We start from the raw sequence: 15,233 nt of genomic DNA, 5'->3' as shown, positions 1-15,233 counted from the left end.
AGTCTCGATCACTACTAAAATTGACTGAGTTATTTAGGATTATATCAAACTTAGTTGTGAAAAATTTTAGGAAGATATTAGTATATATGACGTAGTTATGAGAAGGTCCAGTTATATGAGGGCTAGGGCAAAACTTGGGCCCATCCTTATAAAATTTATTGTGAGGATATATGTTTATATAAAACTTATTTGTTTCAAATTCCATTGTGCTACTAGTGTTTGCGGACATTCAAGTCATTTTTTGAAGGGGACTTTGTATGGGAGCTTGGGTCAACTAATGCCCGAACTTCACGAAAATCGCTAGAACTATTGGGACTTATATAAAACTAAGTAGTAGATCATTTAACATAATTATTAGGTCAAAAGGGGAGTCCGGTTCTATGGGGGCTAGGTGAAATAATGGACCGATTTTAACAATTTTCAATAGTCCTTGGACCAATGGAAGCGTACGTTCCAAATTTCATCAAATTATCTCAAAAATTGTGACCTGTACAAGGTTTACATTGACACACAGATAGACAGACAGACATATAGATAGACAGACAGACAGACAGACAGATGAACATAGCTAAACCGATTCATTAAGTGATTCTGAGATTTGTATACTTTAAGGTGATTGTAGGACCAATTTTTTGGGTGTTACAAACATCAGCAATGCATAATACCCTCCCCACTATAATGGTGTAGGGTATAATTATAGCTTTAATTAGAAACAAGCAGTGTGAAAAAGTGGGCGTGGCACCTACTGTATGAAGTACATTAAAAATATACATACATATGTATTTAGGAAACTTTAATTGCGAGAGATCTTAAAGTTATTTCCAACTCTGCCCACAGGATCATATTTTCCATTCTAAAACGATACAACACAATTGATTTCCTGAATAGAATTTTTCATTCATTATCGTATATTTTATTATAAAATAACTTATGAATTAAGCTATTATTATACCTCTTAACAAAATCTATTAAATTTACAAAAATTATTTTGAAATAAACATTAAAATTTTGCATGATAAAAAATATAAAGTTCCTTAACAATTTTTTATATTTCCTGAAATTATTAACAAAATATTCATAGCATAAACATTAACATACATACATTGTAAATATTTAGTTGTTTTAAGGTTGACTTAATAAACCTCTACAACTTTGAGTTGACAATTTATGGTAAAATTATATTCATAGTTCTTCAAGCATAACTCAATTTAATATTTAAATTTATTTATAATCTTTTTCTATATATTTATTTACTCGTTGCTAACAAACAAGTATTTATAATAAATGAAAAAATGTCTACTCTAAGTTAAAAATAAATAAAAAAAACTAGAAAAACAATTGAATATAATGATTCATACGTTTTAGTTTAAAGGATGGAAGAATTTTTTTTTTGCATTCGTTGTTCGTGCTATAAAAACAATCATGAATAGAAAAAGATTTCATTTCATTTCTACTAAAATAATTGTATTCAATAAGGTTGTTTTCTACTATATAGAGATATTAGATGTTATTAGATTCAGCGAATGTTTTATTCAAATGTGTATTGTCGTTGAAACTATTTAACTACATTGTATCTGTTTGTTTGAATATATAAATATATTAAATTTGCTAGTTAGAAATACATATTATTTTCCCTATGTAGATAATGAACCAGGCAGAACATAAGTTTCCAAAAGCTAACAGGTACTTGCCCTTAAAATGCCCCAATAATGAGTTCTTGAATACATACAAATACATTCATATGTATTGTATGTAAATACTGTGTTAAAACACAGCTGCTTAATCGACATATACATATGTACATGTACCGATATGGCCTATATAGCAACAAACAGACCTTTCAATAGACGAACGGACATGACTAGATAGTCTTAGATTTTAATAACGATCGACCATAGTAAGGACGATCTAATTATGTCCATTCGTATTGAACAAAACCAATATCCGTTCAAACGAAACATTATTTTGAAACAAAATGTCCGCCCTTCCGACGTTCACAAGCTAAAAAGAGAATCATGTTATAAAATTTTACACAAATAATTAGAATTTTTATGATGAAAAATCACTTTTCTACATTAAATATGGATCAATTCAAAATTTCAACACGTGTCCTAAATAAGGTCACTTAGTAATATCACTCCAAAGAGCAAATATGTATAATTGAAGTTAAAAATTAATTAAACATGTGGGTATCTACTAGTACATAATAAACTATTCTTAATTTCCTTCCAACAATCTAGTAAAGGCGAATAAAAAATTTAAACAAAAAAGAAAACTGCAATATATTCCTGGAAAAGAAAAGAAATCAAAATGAAAAAGTTATAAAAAATAAAATGTTGGTAAAAGATTTGCTAGACTTAAGCTTCAAGATTAATTCTGATTATTCATAGTTCTTGGTTTTTTCTATTTAATGCTCGATTTTTCTGCTTCTTCTTCTAGTTGTTTTTGTATCTTTAAACTAAATTCAGACGTACGAATACTAGATTTTATAAAAAGGCAAAAAAAATAAAACTGAAATGGAAAAAACAGTAAAATAAAGCAAACTCATAGATATACAGATATAAGCAAACACAGACAGACACACACACATAGTGTTAGTAGTACCAGCAGAAGTAGATTCAGTCTTAGTACTGCATATAGTATCTATGAGATAGTAAAATGAATTCTAAACACACAGCTACACAAATTCATTCAAATACACACACACTCACTCACATAAAGTAAATTCTTATCAAAAGCAACAGAAAATGCATTTTCATAATGTGCTGCAATTTAAAAACTATAAAACAACAAAAAACTAAATAAAAACTTAACAAAAAAAAAAGAAACGAACTAAACTGAAAAAAGTTATAGTACAAGAGTATGAAAAAAATATTTACTAACAGAATGAAAAAAGTGAGCCACATTTGCCAAAGAGCCGCAGGCGGTAAACAATGAAAACAAGACTGGGGACACAACAGCAACAACATCAACAACCAGCGAACCAACGAAAATAACAACAACAACACAAGTTGTGATGTGATGACGATGGCAATTACAACTTAGCAACAAATAAATATACAACAACAGCAGCAACAACAGCACCATATATTTTATATACACAACAGCAACAACAACAAACTGAGTGGAATAAACAGCCACTGAGACAGAGACGTTAAACTGCAAAATTAAAAAAAATTTATATGTATTTGTATCTACAAAATGCACAGACTGTTTTTCTATACGTTCTTCTTGCTGCTGCTGTTGTTGTTGTTGTTGTTGCTGTTTATATTCATACTCAAAGTAGCAAATACTTTTTTTCTTCCTCTTCTACTTGTCGTCTCTGTATAGATTTGTTTGCTCACAGTTACGCTTACACATACTTACACTTGAGGAGAAGAGATACAACCGACTTACAATAGAAATTGTGGTATAGAAATAAAAACAACAACAACAAAATATTTATTGTAAGAAAAAAACCAAAACAACAACAATAAAATCTATGATGATGACGACATATTTTAAATAACGTCAATAAAGGTTTGAAAAAAAAAATAGGAAATTTTATGATGTAAATTGATAAAAAAACAACAACAACACAAGCCATAATAACAACTAAAACGACAAGGTAAAAACACTTTACCGCTTTAGCTGGAGCATCCGTTGATGTCGTCATTTGAAACTGATCAATTTTATTCTCATCTGATTAGCAATATTCATATTTAGCATTAATTGAATATGAAGACATCGAAGTGTTATATGAGAATGTTTTGGGACTTTATACTTACAAAAAAAGTTCAATAGTAATGTCACTAAAGTGGTAATATTCCCTAAAGTAGTCAAATCGGCTTCGAAACATTTACGGAGTCGAGAAGCTCTGTGGATTTTGAGCTCATCCCGCCTAAAACATGGTAATGACAAGTACTTACTTAACAACTTACTTTTCAGTGACTACTACAGGCTAACAAATTTTGAAAAAAAAAACATACATATTTCTAAAGGATTGAGCTGTGAATCCGAATTTGGCTTTTGAATTTAAAAAAAAAAAAACGTTTTTGACCATATTTAAGTGGGAAAATGCCGTTATTTATAAAATCTGTTATGTCACCTGAAATTCCAATCTGTCGACTTTAAAATAGAGGTTTAACCTCTGTCATATCTTCATCATTCTTAAAGTTTGGAACAACCGCAAATATGAAAATTTTGACATCTATTTCAGAATTTCTTTTTGTAGGACCAAAATTCCGTAATAAGCTTAAAATTATAGATTTTTAAAATACATTTTCTCAAGTCCTTAAATTAGTTTTATGTTTCTAGGTTCAATATACTAGAAAACTCAAAAGTACCTTTTGAGGATCAAAAAAAATTATTTTATAGGTTCTCATTTACTTCGGAGTCTACATGCTTAATTTCATGTTCCTAAGTTCAATATTATAAAAACCTCAAAAAGTACTAAAAAGTCCCCTTTTATAGTTTATCTCCGGGCTCTACATGTCATTTTATGTCTCTAGTTTTATTATTATAGAAAACGTGAAAATACCAACATGTCCCCTTTAGGTTAGGTTGATAGGAGGATGTATAGTACATCAAATCAAAAGAAATACACCTAGGCCACTATTGGGCCTGTTGTGCGCTCCTTTTCATGAAAAAAATTGTTCACTGAGTATATTATTTTTCAATGTTCAGAAACTCAGTTTCCTGGACGTAATTCCTGAGAATTTTCCAATCAGTGTTAGTCAGGAGTGTTATTTCCGGAAACATCACTTCCAAGATACTTAGATCTAACTTTGACGAATGCTTGACAGTGGCAAAGAAAGTGCTCCAGAGTTTCACTGTCCTCTCCACATGATCTACATTCGTCTGAATCCGCAAGGCGAATTTTGTATAGATGTGCTCAGAATACGTACCATCATACTAACTTCAGACTTGCTCATTTTGAGGAGATTTCTCGTCTTGTTCTCATCAAGGTCACCCCATAGGATCTTTGTGGTTCTACCCCCCGTTTCGTTATTTCAAGAGGTTTCTCTCACTCATATTTTTAATTCAGCTTTTATTGCGTCGAATGGTTTTGCGTTCGTCAGATTAACTACCTCGAGCTCCCTTTCCTTTAAAGCTATTGTTTTCGCCCTTTCGTTGCCGACTACTCCCGAGTGGCCTGGTACCCATATGATGCAAACCTTACCTATGGGAGAGTATTCAGTTAAAGCTTTCTTAAAATCCAATATGGTCTTAGATTTAATTCTATCACCTGATATCGCCCTAATTGCCTTCTGGCTGTCGGTAAATATATGAAGGGCTGTGGGCGCCATATTTATTCTAATCCAATTTACACATTTTCGTAATTGCTCGGACTTCTGCCTGGAAGCTTGTGTTATGATTAGATAAACGGTGTATTATTTCTGTTTCTGGGTTCCCTTTAATATAGGTTCTCATGTATCTTTTGATGGACGAAAAAGTACCCTGAATTCCCTTGTTATAGATTTTCATTAACTCCTCAAAAACTACCACCTTAAAAACAAACAAGTACCAAAAATTAGTTATTTGTACCGGAGTTCCAAATAAGACCCCATTAACATATTTAGTGGTACTAAATTTAAAAAATTTCGCCAATTTTATTAAAATTAGCTCAATGAGTTTGAAGCCCCGTTTTGATACTTTTTTCTCCCTATTGAAATTATAAACATGTTATTCCTAAAAGTTGCAATATCGTAGTGGGAGCCCGTCATTAAATATTCATTTACATGTACAAGTCAATATATAGGAAATAATGGTTTATGAAATAAGTTAAGAAGTAGTCAAACATTGTTTTTATATGTTAACTGGTCTAGAAGATACAGGGCGTGGAAAAAAGTACTAAAATACAGTTTGTATCCGTTTTTTCGCTAAAAGGGCCGAATTTGAAAATAAGTATCGACAGCTGTCCGCTTATTTTTTAAATGAACGACAATTAGCTTTAAACTGTTTATGTATCTTTTTTCGTTTAGGAGATCACTGTTGCCAACTTTTTTCCCAAAAATATCGCTAAAGTCGACTGAAAAATAGCTAGAAAATAGCTAAATTCAAGACATTTTGAAAAATTTAGCGATAAATCGTCAAAATAATATTTATTATATGATTCTGATAAGAAATAGCTAAAAAAACTAGCTAAATTTTTCAGATTTTTTATATTATTCTAAAAAGTCAGCGATTTATCGCTAAAATCTATATACGTACGTAGGAATGGGATAGTGATACAAACACATCTTATAACAAACACATAAGAGAATCTTTTTTTATGTTAAATATTTTCACTTTGGGTTAGGAAAAATGTCAAGTTGAGGTTAATTTCGATATGCGATTGCTTTAGAAATGTTGTAAAGATAAATTGAATTTCGAAATGCTGGCCTTTATGGATCGATCCTTTATTTTCGGTATAAGAGTATTATATATTTTTCCATTACAATACAATTACAAATTATATTCTAACCTAATTTACCGAGCAGGGTGACGATAACCATACGACCGTTGTAGTGTAGCAGACCAGGATCTCTGCTGGGAATCGAACCCACAACCCCCAGACTGACAGGCTAGCACACTACCAACTAGCCTACCGGGGCACCCAAGATTATTATACACTCCTTTTGTGGGAAGTTTATCTGCAATATCGATATGCGGCCCTATACGCCTTAGAAATGATGTAAATTTTTAGGACTTCATGGATCGATCCTTTCGTCACTTATTTCCAATGTTCAGTATTTTTTAGAGTTATGGTAAATTTTATTATCACTCACTCACTTACTAAAAGACTAGAATAATTAAATATTCATTTTTTAATTGAGTACAACAAAATATACCCCTTTTAAAGTTTTTCGTATAACTTTACCTGTACGCACAAATATTTGCACCTAATTATGTTCTTCAGAACATTCAAAATAAGTATAATACACACAGCTAAAACTCAAATAATTTACATTGAATGAATATTTTTATATACATACATATATGTAAATATCGTCATTCGTAGCAACTTTTAAGCGATAATATCAAAATATAAATGAATAAAAAATGCCTTGAAATCTAAAGAAAAATCGCTAGATTTCCCGCTAATAGCTAAATCATATTTTTCCCCGCAAAATGGGATTAAAAATCGCTAGATTTGACGAGAAAATAGCTAAATTGGCAACAGTGTAGGAGATATAAGGTTACCAAATTTATCCGTTTTTACTTTTTTTACGACCTAAACAATCGAATTTCCAAAAACCCCGGTCTAAGAGGATCTATTTGGTTGGATACCTATCTGCAGTCAGCTTTTTAGCTTCAATCGTTTAGACTGTGTGATGATGAATCAGTCAGTCAGTCAGTAACGTTAGAATTTTATATGAATACATACATATGTATGTATGTATGTACATTGTACATATGTATATAGATTTTCCCATAATCAGTACAGTAGTACGCATTACTTGAGAGCCGTGTCTATAAAAAAGTTGTCCACGGGACAAAGTTTTAAATATTTAGTAATTTTAATTTACTTTACTCTTAAATTAAATTATTTATTTTAAGTACATATTTCAAATGATTTTTTATAGACTTATCTAAAATATTTCTGAATATCTTGAAAATGTATCTATTTATGTTGTATTTATTCAACGTAGGCATGTATGATTATCTATGATATTTAATGTTTAAAATTTCATAGATACTATATTGTTATATGTTCACGGCTAGTTTTTTCTTCATGCTTATATATATCTATCTAACTTATTGTAGAGTGATGGTATTTATTTTGTACATTTTTAACATACAACCAACATTCATTACAATTTTACACTGATAATTATGCGCTATTTTGCATGTGAACATTAAGACGCTTCTTATGTGCTTTTATTGTAAAAATTTAAAAATATAAAACAGAAAAAAAAAACAACGGCAGCAATGTAAACTAGAAAAAAACTTGTGGGTATGTATGTGCTAAAAAGTGAAATAAAAATACTGAACAAATACACACAGATACAAACGTACGAATCACAAAACAACGAAAAAACCCCCAAACGTAGAGCACAACACAACATTTGTAGAGGAGAAACCAAAGCCATAAATTCAATTTTTATTTAGCCATGCAAGTTGGCCTGACATGTAGACTGACGCTTAGGCCATCCGTCAGTTAGTTAGGCTCCCAGCTCGGCACTCAGTCATTCCGTTAGCTGTAGAAGACTAAACAACAGCCGGTTAGCAAAAGCAAATCCAACTAAACTGAAAACATTTTATGTGTATTTCAGTCTATCCGTCCGTCCAAACCAGCCAAATGTATGAACGTTCCTCTGTCGGTTTGTTTGTTTGTTTTTGATGGTGGAGAGCCACCAACCAACCATCCAAACAATTCGATACTCGGGGCATACTCACGAATACGACGAGTAACTGAGTGTGTTTGCGTTTGTTTGCTATTGTTGTTGCTGCTGCTGTTGTTGTTATTGTATCTTTTGCAAACAAGTATCTATGAAATGTATTTCAGGGTCAGTAGACGACAAAATGCGGCGTCACTACTATGTACAGTGTCTCTCATAATTATTCGAATTTGGGTAAACAATAAAAAGAAACCAAATTTAATTATATATTTTGTGTGCAAAATAAATAAATTAATTTGTTATATTGTCTAGATAGTCCTTATGTTTGATATCACGCTTTTTAAAATTTGAAAAATTTGCATTGACTTAAATTAATTGTGCTTTTTTAAAAAAATTCCATGAAATTGCCTCACAAAAGTATACGAATTTTTCCTGTATTTCATATTTGATCATATTATACGCAACACAAATTTTAGAATCGAATGGTTTTTATGCGTAATATTGTTTTAAGGGGTTACTATCCACGGAAAGGATATATTTTTGGCCCATTTGGTCCACAATTTTGGGGAATTTGTATCCTCTTTTCATGTAATATCATTAAAATGGCGATTTTTGGCCATAATTGTAAATTTTTCTCCTTTTTTCCAGAGATAAAACAAAAATTTGATATTGGGACTTAAAAGACCCCTTGGGGTATCTAAAAATAATATTTTTTGTTACAAGAATCTGTATTTAAACGTTCCAAGATAAATTATTCGGATCATTCTACTGTCTCTAATTCAATATATTGGAACTTAAGTCCATTTTTATAATACTAGGATCAACTATTTTCGAGGAAAGTTTTCTGGTATATATTCTTTTAGATATCAGCTTTTATACAGTTTAAGTTTTCAAAGTGTTGTGGAAGTGTACAACTCCAAAACATGCCTCGAAGAAGCACCATTCAAAATAGTAAAATCATTATTTTTATATACCAATAGCCTCCATGCTGCATGGCACGATATCATTATGATCACATGAAAAATGTTGATATGTGTTTAAATATTATTTACTATGATCAAATTAAAACCAAAATTTAGGACTTACAGTGTTATTGTAACGGGCAACATAAGCGTGAAAGTTACGAGTAGTAAAAACTGAATTCTACTATATAGGATGACTTTTTGTTAAGACATGTTTTGGGGATGTATACCGCTTCAATATATTGAAAATTTAAAATACATTAGTGCCAATATGTACATGAATATACACTAGACAACTTTGTCGAAAAATATCGTCCCTAGAGGTACGAAAAGGGACTTATGATCCAGATAATTCAATTAGAAACTGAAAAACGATACCAAAAATACATCTTGGAACGTTTAAGTACAGATCCTTATAACAAAAAATATTATTTTTGGATACCCTATGGGTTCTATTAAATTCCAACATTAAATTTTGGTTTTATCTCTGGAAAAAGGGTGAAAACATTACAAATATAGCCAAAAATCACCATTTTAATGATATTACATGAAAAGAGGGTACAAATCCCCCAAAATTGTGGACCAAATGGGTCAAAAATATATCCATGCGGTTGATAGTAACCCCTTAAAACAATATTAAGCATAAAACCATGCGATTCTAAAATTTGTGTAGCGTATAATATGATCAAATATGAAATACAGGAAAATTCGCATACTTTTGTGAAGTAGTTTCATGGACTTTTTTTTAAAAAAGCACAACTAATTTAAGTAAATGTAAAGTTTTCAAGTTTTAAGGGGCGTGATATCAAAACTAAGGACTATCTAGACAATATAACAAATTTATTTATTTATTTTCCACACAAAAGATATTATTAAATTTGGTTTCTTTTCATAGTTTACCTAAATTCGAATACTTATGAGAGACACTGTATATTCAATATTGTTTATAGAAAATAAAAATTATGCTATTGTCATTGCTTTATTGTTGTTTTTATTGCTATTTTTGTTGTTTTTATTTTTTAATGTTTTGTTTGTAATAACTGGAAGTGTAAAACAAAACGTAAATTAGCTACAAAACCAACTTAAGCTTAAATAGTTTACAATAATTGAATAATTTTCTAACATAATTCAAATTGTTTGAACAATTTATTAAATTATTAAACTGTCAACTTTATAAAGTATCTAAAAGATACTTTTTTAATTTTGTAAGCATCAAAGAATGTAATTTGTTTGTTGATTTTTTATTAAGCATGCAGCTTGGTATATTTATGGCCCCTTCTTAATTACTTTTTAAATACTTAAATTCTTGTGTGTGTTTTTTTGTAAATTTAAACAATATTTACACATCCATAAGATACAAATAAATGTATCTCTGACCAGAAAATACTCTTTATAAACATATCTCTTTAATTTTTAAGCTCTTTATTAGCAGAATGTGGAATTCTTTCTCTCTATAAAACTCTGTTGTTCTCTTTTTTTCTCCGTGTGTGACAATAAAAACAAAAGAACAATATTTTTTCTCTCTGCATTTTTAATCGCATGTATGACGTTCATGTTAATTTGATTTTTGTTGGTTCCTGCTGCCGCTACTGCGTTATGTATCTGGTAGATTTTGAGTAGAGGTACGGACAGAAAGACATACATACATATAGCGACTTGTTTAACAAGTGACATCATAAAATTAAACGCTTCATTCGTATCAGCTGTGAAAATTTATTTACAATCACACGCACACATATCAACCAAAAAAAAAAAGAGCGTGAACGCTGCGAATGGTTTCACTTAATATTTTTTTCACTGACTGTCTCACTGCCAGGCGTTATAACAGTGCTTCAGTCAGTGTAAAAAGTATAAATATGAATTTTATTTATTTTTTTTTTTGCTCGTACTCTTCGCTCTTGCTCTAATGTTTATTGTTTGGTTTGGTTTTGCCGTATCTTGGTATCGTGCAAGTGTCTGTATGAATGTGTGTTTGAGTATCTGTGTGTATGTATGTTTGTATATATTCATTATTTATATGGTCTTAAATAGTAGATACAAAAGTGTTTATTTATTTAATTTTTTCCATTTAGCGTTGTTGTTGTTTTTGTTGTATCTTTGTGAAGAGGGGTTAAAAACATTTTAACACTTTTCATTAAACATTTTCTTCTTCGTCTTATGGTTCATCTATTTCTTTGTGTTTGTTGTGGCAGTTGTTTTATTGAAGTGGTTTAATTTGAAATTTTGTATTTAGATCGTAAAAAAATTGGGTTACTTAAATGTTTATGTCTATGTCATTTAATAAATACACACGCACACCATCATCACTCACAGTCAAATACACTCTCCTAGATACATACATACACACACTTACACTTACATATGTACATTATAATATCCCTCCATGTTGTGGTTACATAAAGTTTTATTAAAATGTCCTTTTTTTCTACGGAACACCCAAGACAAACTTTCTTTCTATGTGTATGTATGTATGGCAGTGGATATGTTTGTGTAATATTCATGTCAGCTGGAATCCCCTGTACGTTGTACATGTTGCCACTTAGAGGACAAAATGAAAGACGTTCTTTAATGGTTTTTATTTTCTTTCTTTGGTTTTACGATTACGATTTCTATCAAACGCTAGTCAATCAATAAAAATTACTCAATATTTTCTTTTCATTTTAAACACAAGAACATTATTCGTTGTTTTTTTGGGAAAGATTTTAAAAATTACTTAAATAAAAAAGAGAATTATATTCGAATTTATATTCTCCACACATTTCACTGGCGATAAAATAAAATATACATTAAGTATCGCTTAGAAAGTGTTGTCCTCACATTTTTATATAGAGATTTAAGTTTTATGTTTTATATTTTTACTCTAAAATATGTATATTAGAATGAGTGTTTTGTTAGTATTTCTTTCAAATTTGAGTAGTAAGATCCGATAATATTAAACATGACGCAAAGTCTCAGAAGTTTAGAAATACATTAACTATATTAGGATTTCAGACCCATCAGTCTGTCTTCATTTCACCTTGAAAACTTTGGAACGGATCATCGATTTACATAAAAGATGTAGGATTAATCCTGACCGCGTCTCAACATGCCTTTATGAAGGGTAAATCTGTTGACTGCTCTACATTTGCTAGTAGGTTTTGTTGAAAAAGCCCTTGAGCCTATGGAATTTGCATTAGTAACCTTTCTTGATATTGATGAGCATTTAATAATGTTTAACCAGAATCGATATTATCAGCACTGAACGTGTTTAATGTCTGTTAACCGATTTCTCACTTCATAATAGAGTCATGACATCTACATCACAAAGAGGAGTTCTATCACCTCTCCTCTGGAAACTAGCCATTTAATGTTGTGCAAAACTATTGCATACGCTGATGATGATGATGAGGAATTCACGCTCTCGGACAAGATGTCGAAGTGCTTTACGTGAACATGGTAGTCTTTTGTACCTACAGGCTGAGCTTCTTTGACGACTCACCAACGCTTCCTTGTGTATCTTACACGCATTTCGCAATTTTCGTACATGATTCTTCCGGTCCATGTACAAGCACATTGTCGGCAACAGCGCCTAGAGACGTAGGATTTTACTCACAGAAAAAAGACTGGTAAATCTGGTATGAACAGATTAAACCCTGAACATACCTGGACAAGAAAGAAAAATTCAATGGTATCACTTGTATAAGATACCTTTCATCCATCACCATTCACTTCTCATTCATTCGATACACCCATAGAGAACAACAACATCCGACACACTCACTCTAGATATACGGGCGGGTAAGATCCGTACACCCAACTCTGCCAACTAATTTCCAATGCAGTCACTCCTCTGTGGGGTATCTGTTGACTTCGGAAATAGCACCGAATTTATTCGAAATTATAGATTTCTCCGTGCATCAGTCTTTTAGCCGACATTCTCTTCCCGCGAATTTGAGTTTAAACCACAGCTACCACGTTCACTCCGAAGGAACCTCTGCAATATCCGGGACAAGACGAAGTCCGAAACTCTGCCCTGCGAGCTCGAGGTTCCGATGATACCCCTGATTCGACCCCATATCAACTTATTCCATGAAAAAGTCGAGGATAAATATGATCATCACCAGTTTATAGTCCCGGCAGACCAGAGGTACTGGGATTGCAATCACATTCAGATGGGTTCTCTTATCACGGAAGTGCAAAATATATGGGCATCGTTTCAAATTCAAAAATTTCATACAATCTGAATGTCCAAGCGAGAGCTTCTAAGGTAACTATCGTCATCTATACTTGTTGGAAAGCTAACTAAGTAACACCTGGGACAACAGAGCAATGACTGCTAATTGGCTTTTCGACTAGGTTGTGAATGGCTGAAATCTAAACAGGATGTGGTACTATTCAATAGGAATATTCAAATATGTGCTGATAGTAAGTCTGCCATTAAATCTCTAACTGGAGTCTATACGACATCCAAACTGGTTTCGCGTATCTTGGGTGTCTCTCTCCATGAAACCAATCTCACAGAAAACAATATTGCGGATGAATTGAATGATGCTGACACAGTTATTGGTGTTCCACATTCCTGGTGTAAATCTCTAATTCAGCAGGAACTTATCGGAAATGTTCAAATCTGATGGGCTTCCCCGACCACTTACTCAACTTCTAGACTTCTAAACCAGACCTCTCTATTATGGTAAAAGGTCTCACAATTGGGGCTTCCAAGAGTTAGGCAGGCTAGAAGACTGATTTCTGGTACTTTAAGTCGACGTTGCACAACAGAGTTAATCTATTCAGGATTGATGTGAACAGTATAGAATAAATTGTTCGTGCCTCTGATTGGTTAGACTCTGTGCTGAATGTGGACATGTAATGTCAATGTTTCTGTGAAGTATATTCCAAATTCAGGTTTGTTTGGGAGTTAGGAAAATTCTTAAGCTTATTTCGGATATCTTTAAAGATACCATATACAAATAACCTCACAAGTGAGAATCTAGTGTAAGATGTTTGATCTTTTTGGCATTGGAATAAAATCATCAAATATAATTAAATTTACATATATGTATGTATTTATCTATGCAAAATCAATATAATTTAAAATTTCCAACAAAGAATCGTTTGCTTTACAATTCAAATATGTTATTAATTTGCCTGGGAATCAGTTATTAATTAGTTCATGCATGATTTAATATAGTGATTTTCCCATTTCACTTATAAACATAAAAATAAGAACAGACGTTCAAACAACAACACAGACCTACACACATACGCACACATTTATTCACTAATAAACACATTTAACTCCAATAAAGAGTAATAACTAAAGAGAATACATGGACAATAACCAAATGCATAATTAAATCAAAAAGTTTCTGATGACAATTAAAATGTCCAACAGCAAAAGTTCAACCCAATTAAATTATGTCTCCCCACACTATCAATAACTACATTCTTACACTGTACTCGAGTATAGTGTATTGTTGATCGTCACAAAGAGAACAAGCTGTACACACATACACATTTTGAAAACTTCAAGTTTTAATTAAATCTGATAGCTAGAAAACTCTCGTTTATGCTGATATATTTTGGTCTCTGTAGTCTATGTGAAACGACCACTGCAATAAACAAACTCATACTTGAAGATACACACAGGCATATACAAATAAACATACTTAGATACATTTTTTTATTGAAACTCTTATGAAAAAAACACAATGTTAAGGGAGGATGAAGAGGAGGAACAGAAAGTGGAAAACTCTATGATTGTGAATGGCATACAACAAATATAAATTGCACTGGGCATACAGCCATACATACATATCTCTGTATGTATGTACATAAATTCCACAATATTCAGTTTTTTTTTGTTTGTTGCTCTACAAATAACTTTTCGCTTTGTTTGTTTTTTCAATATAAATATATTTGTTGTAGCTTTAGCTGTTATTTTGCTTTTTAAGCATTTAAAAGAAGAAGAAAAAAAATAATGAAATCATAA

This window comes from Lucilia sericata, unplaced genomic scaffold (assembly GCF_015586225.1).
Source record: "Lucilia sericata isolate MDLA Ls3-8-SP2 unplaced genomic scaffold, ASM1558622v1 Contig000003F_arrow, whole genome shotgun sequence".
Taxonomy (NCBI): domain Eukaryota; kingdom Metazoa; phylum Arthropoda; class Insecta; order Diptera; family Calliphoridae; genus Lucilia; species Lucilia sericata.
Note: the sequence above shows the minus strand (reverse complement) of the source record.